This window comes from Xiphophorus couchianus, chromosome 18 (assembly GCF_001444195.1).
Source record: "Xiphophorus couchianus chromosome 18, X_couchianus-1.0, whole genome shotgun sequence".
NCBI classification, from domain to species: Eukaryota; Metazoa; Chordata; class Actinopteri; order Cyprinodontiformes; family Poeciliidae; genus Xiphophorus; species Xiphophorus couchianus.
Window position 1 is genome coordinate 9,045,685 of NC_040245.1, and position 9,759 is coordinate 9,055,443.

Sequence of the window (9,759 nt, forward strand, 5' to 3'; positions counted from 1 at the left end):
ATAAAGTTTATATGTGGATATCTATGTACATTTTTGACTGAAGTACCACAATCGAAATGTTGCCCATGTGTAAAAAAAAAAAAAAAAAAAAAAGAAGAAAATCCATAATGTAGACACAATTAATATTTGGCTAAACTGAATAGTTAACATTATGTTTGAGTCTGTAAAGATGAGATTGAGTATCCAGATTTAAGTCTACCAAATCCCCCATAAATCCATAAACATAAGAGTGTATGGACATAACCCAAAAGTCTTTGAGCTGTGACTGCAGTAAGTACCAACTTGTTCTAATGAAGTTCACAAGCTGTGACCAGCCATACTAAGACTTGTTGAAACCTTCGGTCGTTTTTATTCCTCACAATTTTGTGCTAATTGAGGTTTTGCCATAAAATACAAGAGCACTTCTTTGGATGTTATAATGTGACAATGAAAAGCAGTTCAGTTATAATTGTAATGCCTGACGGTGAACAAAGTTAGAATTTTTTGACTGCATGAACTTTAGAAACTCATGTCAGGACGCCGTGGACCCTCTGAATAAGGGTCTGGCTTTGGCTCTAAACCAGTGTTAGATTGCTGCTAGATTTAAACTCCTCTTTTCCTAATGCCCCAACTGCACAGCAATCCTTTCTAAACAAGTTTACCTCTGCTGAGAATCTCTTGTGAAATCTCTTTCATGTCCTTGCCATTTTATCATCTACTTCTCATTAACAGGACAATTAGTTTGCAGTAACTAAGGCACAAATCCAATTTGGTTCACAAGCATTTTGTATTGCATATCAAGATGCTCCCAAGAGGAAGCACAGCAGAGGTTAGCGAATATGGAAAACTGTGGCTTTTAATGATCCAATGTTGTTGATGAAGGCTAGAGGGAAGTGAGAGTGAACCATTTATCAGCAGACAGCCTCAGGGAAGGCACAGACAGCCAACCGTTTCAGACCCAATGCGTTTCAATTCAAACACGGTCTCTAGTGACTGATTGCTTCTGTGGTCAGTGGCACTTTTGAATGGGTTTAGGTTGAAATAACGGTCATTAAATATCCCAATAAAGAGCCATGCTGGGTGTCCCCTGATAATGCCCCTATTTTTAATGCGAGGTGTGAAATTACCTTATAAAAACATTCTTAGTCACATGACCAAGAATAGAAACACCTCGACTGGAACATGGCTCTGAATGTTTCCTAAAGCCATTCAGTAAAACAATTGTGTTAAACAACTTTTTACTCTTCTAAAGAAGCTTTGAAGAGATTAAAACTCTCTATAAAGACAAGGAAGCAATAAATCTACTTGCAACTTCCTTTGTACTAGCCATGATCCAATCAGATCTGTGATTGATTTAATAGATTTGTTTTGTTCAGGTTTTGACCTTTACTCAAATTTTTTTCCTCTTTAACAGGGTGTAAAAGTAGCTTAGATAAGACAGCAATATCAAAATTCTGCATCACAATTGTGCACAAATTTATCATGAAATGCGACATTGCTACATACTCTTATAGCTTAAGCAACAATTAAGCCAAAACACCTTTTGCTGTCCAATTATTAAATAAAAAAGAAAAAAGATATCACCACATGACTACAGCAGCTGAGCTTGAGACATGTTAGAAGTATTGTTTTAGCTGCAGATGCATTCTGCCACAAATGACCAATAGTACACTAAAGGAATGTCATTACATTTTAGGCATAAAATGTTTGGGGTTTTTTTTCTAAAGGGAATTTAAATATTTGTGTAGAAATATACATAAATATATATATAGCATAAGTGATTAAATACATTTGCAGAACATGCCAATTGTTTTGATCCAACATCAAAATAATTGATTACTGAAATAATCGTAAGCTACAGCTCTACAGCAAAGGAAAAATGTTTGCGCATTTGATTGATGCATCTATAGAAGTACTGTTCTTTGTAAGCAAGGTGATCAATCCTTTGACATCAGTTCCAAAAATTACTCAAAAGGGACACAAATGTAATCAGCTCATCTGATCATGTATTCGCAATGATCAGATGAATGCAAAACAGTTTCTGCTGACTTAGTTAGCAGGACAACAGATTAATTCCTTTCACCCTTCTGGCAAACAGATCACATTTTTTAAGATATGAAAAAAATAAGGAAGTCAAAATTCAAGTTTCTTTTTTTTTTTTTTTTTAGAGATTCAGGCAGCAAATGAAATTGCTTTGTGTATGACCAAGTGTGGAGATAGTGGTCTGATCTCAAAGTCAGTGAATTAAAAGCAGAACCTACCAGCCAATCCAGACACGGTCAAAGACGACTTGACACATTCTGCACAACAGCCTAGAAACGCTCTGATGACAAGGAGCTTGCCCGAGAGGCAATTTGGATGTCATGTCATTGATGGAGTTAAATTAGTATACCCTCATATTTAAGCTTGTGGCCTCGTTAAGAAAATAAAAATCATGAACTACGATCAAACATGCCATGAAGGAACAGGGGCAACTAATCAGCTGCTGTCGTCACCTTCATGGATTTTTAATTAAAGAAGCTAATTTATAAAGGATCAGACGAAACCACTGTAGTGAAAAGTGTCTTTAGCTTTCCATGTTGCTTTGATCTCACAAAGATGCTCTTCTTCAAACTCCAGTAGTCCCAACAGCATTAGTACTACCCCTAACTGAACAGTTAGGTAACTGGCAGTGCAAGAAATCTCCAAATATCTTTTTCTTTTTCGACACCCTCGGTAGAGGACATGACCAACATGACCCTTAGCACATTGGAAAGAACCGACCGACACCTTGGAAAGAAAACGGGAAGGATGCTGTACGCCACTGCAGCAACAAGATCCCAGTGGTGGACGTCTACCAGAACAGGGGACAATTCAATTATTCATGCCATTACAGCATGGGGAAACAATGGCTCGGCTGAATGGATAGTTGTAATAAGAGGAAAGCTAAGTGTATGGGTCAAGTTACATCAAGGTAACAGGAAGACGGTCTTGGCAGGGGACTAAGTGAAACTATGAAAAGAATTGGGCTTAAAAAGAGTCAAAGTTTATTCAATCTTTTTGTGCCAACATTTACTACAATGCCATATCGAACCAAAAGAATTTCTTTGAAACATCAGTTACATAAAAAGTACTAATTTGAGTATTAGTTCATAGAAATTGACATGAGGTAGGTCAAGAACTTTTCAAATATGAAAGGAGGACCAAAAGACCAGAGCTAATTTACTACAATTCACAAAACCACTTTATTTGGAAATATTTCTATGAAGATATCCCAAGATGAGAAACTCCTCAGGTACACTGCATCAACTCCAAATCTTTGAAACTCTTTTTCAAAAACTGCCAACCAATATATCCAGTAGAGCGAAGACAAGACAACAGCCCTTATAGATCTAGCCATCGTCTTCAGCTTGTAAGAGATCTGCCTGAGGAGATGGCAAGTCCAAAAGGGATATACAGTTCCTCCAGCGAGTTTGGAAGTCTGTCTCTCTCTCAGAGGTAGACCTCCAGAGGGAGCTGCTCTTATGACTCCTATCAATGTGAAGGAGTAGCAGCTGTATTTTCAGCTCAACCTTGTATAACAAAGCTCCTCATCACATCTCTAACACAGAGTCCACCCACCCGACAAAGGACATTTGAGACAATCATCTGATCGGTATCCACTGACTAGAGATGAGTCAAAACCAAGTGAGCAATAGATCAGAAGCTTTCAGGTTCAGATCTTTCTTCACTCCTAGAGATTGAAACATGTCTGCAGATGACACCTTGATCCAACAAATACTTAAGTCAACAGGATGTTAAAATGCAAATATTTTTCCTAGTGACATAGACACTTCACCTTTCTCCCAGTTTTAGACTTAATGCTGTGTAGTTAAGACTGATTTGAGTGCATACATCTCTGCGAACTAACAAAAAGGGAAAAACAAATTCTGTGCACACAAATCCATTTTAATATTTTCACATTTGTTGAGCTACTACTATGTAATATGTAAAAATATTTCATATTTTAGCTGAAGATTTGTCATGGAGGAACTTAGAACAGCAAGTTTCCACCCCTGGACTGGAAACCGCACCAATGCACACTCAAGACTCTGGCTTTAAGATGCCAACAGAACCACAATACCTCCAAAACAGCAAAGATACGACCCAGAAATGTCCAAACTACAAAGTAGAGGCCCTCTCCTCCATGAACACCACAGACAGAATCAGTCAAAGGGGTGCAACATCCCTGACTCCAACACATCTCTGCCCACCGCATTAGCATCCACAACGACTCTTTGACATGAGCTGAAACATTTAATTTTCCTTTGAGATAAAGTGTTTTGAATCAAACCCTATGCATTTATCAGTTCCATCTTATCAGTATAAAAAAAAATCTTGTTGCAGTTTCCAATCCTTAGCTCACACAGAACAAACACCTTTAATGCACTAACTTAGGGAAAATTACAGTGTTCAGCAATTCTTCTGTGGTTCAGTTTCAGACTAAAGGAAGAAGAAAGTTTGCGCCATGAATGCTACTCCACAAACCAGAGACAGCCATAATAAAAACTTGATTCAACAATAGTCATTTTACAGCTGCTTCAACGTTCGACTGAGGTGTAGTCTATATTTAAGCATACACAGAAATAAAAAGCTGCATACTGGACCAGCGGAGTTGTGCTGATTCTCTAAATCAGGAGTGCCCAAAGTCGGTCCTCGAGGGCGGGCATCCTGCGTGCGTTAGTTCTCTCCCGGGTGGTAGTAACAATCTTTTCAGCATGTCAATGTTCTTCTTAGGCCTTCTAACGAGCCATCATTTGATGCAGGTGTGTGAAACCATGGAGAGAACTAAAACACGCAGGATGCCGGCCCTCGAGTACCAACTTTGGGCACCCCTGCTCTAAATGGTGTGCATGCAGACACTGTCCTTACGCTAACCCCCAGGTTTGGGTACATCTTTTTGCATGGCTTTCTTTTGTGCCAGGAAACAAAATAAGGATGATGGGGATACGAGTTAAGTGATGAGATAGTCACATTCTTTACACTGTGCAGACCGTAGTAAAACAAAAGAGTGGATTGGATTATTAACATCTCAACAGGAGTTGTGCGTTACTGCCTCTGAGGCTGGAAATTACAGCGTTTCGCAGCTACTGAACACAAAAAGCAATTTGGGAATAAACAGGAGGGAATTATTGTCAGGAGTAATTTTCATTCAAAGTATTTTCCAGCTCCATGCTGTAAACCTTTAGTGTACGAGTATAGAAACATGTGGGTGGAAGATTCTTCCAGGAGGAGCACTTTACACCACATCCTTCTCACAGTTAAAAGATGAAAGTAACCTCAACTTCTCTCTCTCTCTCTGGTGAGCATTAAAACTGTAGCAAACCTCCACGATCTGCTAAAGAACTTAAGAATTCAGTCAACAGCAGCAACAGGGATCACATATACTGCATCAGGGGTGTCAAACTCCAGTCCTCAAGGGCCGGTGTCCTGCAACTTTTAGATGTGCCTCTGCTGCACCACACCTGAATAGAATAATTAGGTCATTAGCAGGACTCTGGAGAACTGATCTACACAAGGAAGAGGTAATTAAGCCATTTCATTCCAGTGTCTTGTACTTGTGGCACATCTAAAAACTGCAGGACACAGGCCCTTGAGGCCTGGAGTTTGACACCAGGCGTTGTAGATCAACCAAGCTTTTTACTCTATGCAACTTACCTGGTGGAGTATAGGGAGAACTGGATTTTGATTGTTTATCAGTGTCATAGATGGAATAGACTAGACATTTTGCAAACATTTCCGCAGAGATGCCAGAATGTTTGCGAGACCTTGTCAAGTTTTTGTTTTCTTTGCTACAAGGAGAAATTAAAACATTTATTGAACAAAAAAGTCCAATAAATGTCTAACTTTTTCTTTATGTTTTCACAGTAGTTCTGTGAAAACTAATCTGCTTAAAAGATTAAAATCAGTGTGTAAAGACACTCAGCGAACCTCTCCTTTACTACAGCCCGATATGTTCCCAACGCCGAGCTTAGCTTTGTCCAAAGTGGTTCTGGACTGTAGACAAACAGTTCTTCTGCAGATACTGATTCAGTTTCAATTGCATGTGATTGCAGTTTGTGCAAACCTATTTCAGACATCATCTCATTTAGGTTAGGAAACATTTTACCATAAATGTGTTAAAGTTTTGTACTGTGTCCTAACTTGCATTCATCGATGAAAGACCAAAAATCTATTCCTTTGTGCAGAAGTCAAAGGTTAAAGTCATGCATCGTATCAAAGCCTCTCAGTAAACTATCAGCAAGTAAAAACTTTGGTTTGTTAAAAGACAAACAAAAACTAGTTGAAGCTACTTTGATGAGCAATGAAAAGTGTTTGGCAGAGATATAAAAGCAGTTTTGTGTACGGTGAGGCACTGGAGTGTTTCAATTCTCTCATACAAAAACAAACATGAGGCCGTTTAAATGGCCTGCTGTCCAGCAGAGCCAGCGCAGGGCTTTGCTCAGCACCACATTGCTCTTAATGGGATTTGACAACATTAACATTCTACTGAGTCAGCATCGGACTCTGTGCCTGCAGTAGCTGATGTGCCGAGTACAGCCTGGGCTCTTAACTGTACATCTCTATTATTGTGCATGCGGGAAATATTATTAGGGAACGACTGAAAACTTGTGCATCACTTTCAGATACGAGATAAGTGGCAGAAGCTTTACCAATCTACAACAACAAAGTCAATGATCACACTCATGTTAATGTTGCTCAGGTTCGTGCGGACGTAGTAAAAGGAGCAAAATGTTTAATTCATCTGAGATTTAGCAGCAAGAAGATAAATACATTAAGGTTTAATATTGCAAGAATTTGGCATTATTCAAAACTCGCTAAAATATGTAAAACACATGGTTCATCGTCTTACACTATTTTGGTGTTAGAAACCACAAACTAACTTTTGAATAACTCCAGTTTCACAGCGTTTAACGCCTGAGGTTAACCAATACCGAGTTCCTGCTGGCAGAGCAGATATAAAAAAGAGGTGCTAATGGCCAATACTTACTTGGCTGTACTTTTTTATTAATATGAGGGTTAGAAAGGAATACAGAAAGGATCCGTTAATATGAGAGAAAACAATAACCCAACATTTCACTTTGTGACCAGAATCTGAATTTTACTTTGTTATGACCAGTTTCAAACTCCTAAATCAAATCCATTTTGTTAAAATTGATCACTAGCAGATCATAGGAAGCCCTTCATCTTGTGATCTGAGTTAGCCCTCACCAAGACATTGTTCAGCAGAAGGTCCAGCAAAGACCAGACTTCCTACGACAACTAAACAAGTATAACCTTCTACTGGAGCTGCTGGTCATCTTCAGATTATGCAAGATCGTCAGGGCTGACCTTCCCTCCATCCAGGACTTGCACAGGTCCAGGGGTCAGGAAAAGGGCAGCAAACTTATCTGCACACCCCACACATCCTGGATACAGATGTTTATTCTCAGATCGGCACTATATGTAAAAACCAGTCACCACAGACAATTTCTTCCCCCAGACTCTCTGATGAACACACTACAGCTTGAGTAGTCAACTGTTCTGATGTGAAACAAGAAAAGCACTTCTGCACTGTCAAAATAACTAGTTACCTATCTTTAAAAAAAAGAAGAAGAAAGGACATGTGGCTGCAAACATATACGTATTGTTCCTTTGATAATTTTATTTCCTCCATAGTTTATACATTTCTGCTTTATGTCTGTACACTGAAAACTTGATACATAAGTCAAATGATTATTTTTTGCACACATTGTTGGCCTGATTATTCATATGCGCTGCTACCATGTTACACTGGCAAGACAGTTTGAGTTAAAAATTCAGTCTTTTTCAGTTTTGATGATATTATTGGTCCAAACTGTGATGACAACATGACTCAGTAAATAACATTCCATACAATTTGCTATAGGAGAGGAGTTTTTGTTTATTACAACAACCCCAAATGAAAATAAACCAAACAATGACAACAGTCAGCCAAGCTGCCACATCAGCCAACTATGTAGTCCATCTGCTGCTGGTCGGCCCACACGATCCTTTATCACACTTGATCTGGACAGCAGCCTGCCAGGGCCCAGCAGGGCAAAGCAGATGGTGTGGGCAAAGGCTGAGCACTTAGCCTCCACTAACAGGCATGCCTTAAATCAGACAGACTGTGAACGGAGACCCGCAGCCTTACTGCTGTACAAACTGAAACACGTTCCCAGCAGTGTGGTGCGATGCACGAGTGACTAAGGGTTGTTAATGCATGGATGTGGTAAGATGGGAGTCATAAAAGAGGAGCAGAGTCAATTCCAGTAGTCTGATGCTGACGCCATCTCTCTGCAGACATTTGAGAAGTTGTCACCGTTATCAACTTTATGCGGCTGATTTTTTTTTTTTTCTTCTTCTTTCCGATTACATTAAATATTTTACAGACAGTTTGGGTCATGAAACAAGCAACTCAAGTAAAAGTGACAGACACCTTCGGAGCCAACAGTTCAACAGGTTAGACGGTTTTTAAAGTAAGATTCGTAACAGAACCGCACTTTCAATAGAAAAACTTGTCCAACTCTTACAAAAAAAAAATATCCATGTCTTGGTTTCTTCTTGTAGTCACTGTAACAGAGCAACGAAGTAACACAACGACACATTATTGTAGCTAAACGGTTTGGGAATCGAACTGATTGTTGAACGCGAAGAGAGTTTATCGGCACTCGGAGGAAAGTTTGTGTTTGAAGAGATTTGTGTTGTCCACAAAGTGAAGCCAAGCGGCTACAGTTATATACAGCTCTTTTAGACTTTACTAACAACGTCCGAGAAGAAAAGAGAAACACAAACTTACCATAGAGCAGCCTTCCAACGAACGCATCCACACGAGTCTCCGAGAAAAGCGAGTCGAGACAGAAGAAATCCCCTCTCACGACTTCGTCTCTCCTCAGACAATCTGAGCACTCGACACAAACACGCAAAATGTCGGGAAAGTGTAACAAACAGCGGTGAAAAATGGCTGAATGTAGTCCAGTTTCTTGGAGGGGGCAGGGAAGGTGAAAGGACTGTGAAGAGGGAACAGAGCGGCTTTCTTTCTTTCTTCCTTCTGGCTGCAGCTTGTTCTGTGGATATATTATAGCCGCTCATGTGTCCCAGACAGCCGCTGATTGGCTGGAGCCACGGGATCAAGCAAAGGTGAGTGACGTTAATTTCGCCACAATAATGATGCATTTCCGGTCACGATGCCTCCAGACAAAATAGATGTAGCAAGAATACTGCTTAGTAAAGAGAATATTGTTTCGCAATTTAAAGGAATAAAGCTAAAATAGTAATTTTTTAAATTAATTTTATGTAGTGTTTATGGTTTGTACTTTCAAAAGTGCTGTACTTTTTAAACATGATTACTTGGTGATTTTATTTTTGTATAGTGTTTATAGTGCTTCCTGTTTGATGCTAGCGTTTAACCTGCGGTAGGGTGGAGGCGCTTTCATGCTTTACATAGTTTTATACTGAGCCTAATCAAGATATTCTGGCGCTTATGAAATTCTTGCCTATGAAATTTATCTGTTATGATCGTTTTTCCATATTTTCCTTCGGTTTTCATGTGTGAATCTAAAATTTTAAACTTAAAAATCACCTCATTTAAATTCAGTTAAACGAAATATAATGTTTATTTATTTATTAGCAGTACACTACCAACCATCAATCACAACGTCTTCCGCCACTATAAATACACACAACTTCCTACGGACTGTCATTTTATTTTATATCTATGCGCATATGTCCAGCCTAACTTGGATCAGGCTGTATTTGTGT

The 9,759-nt window shown here is 39.2% G+C and overlaps 1 protein-coding gene across 1 annotated transcript in view; it reads right to left on the minus strand.

Moving 5' to 3' along the window:
• The window catches only part of LOC114133372 (SPRY domain-containing SOCS box protein 4), a 34,001-nt gene extending 24,896 nt beyond the window's left edge, over positions 1–9,105 (minus strand). The window contains exon 1 of the mRNA XM_027999211.1: positions 8,798–9,105. The gene's annotated coding sequence lies outside the window, so the exon portion shown is untranslated. The remainder of the gene's footprint in view (positions 1–8,797) is intronic.
• Positions 9,106–9,759: the final 654 nt, after the last annotated feature.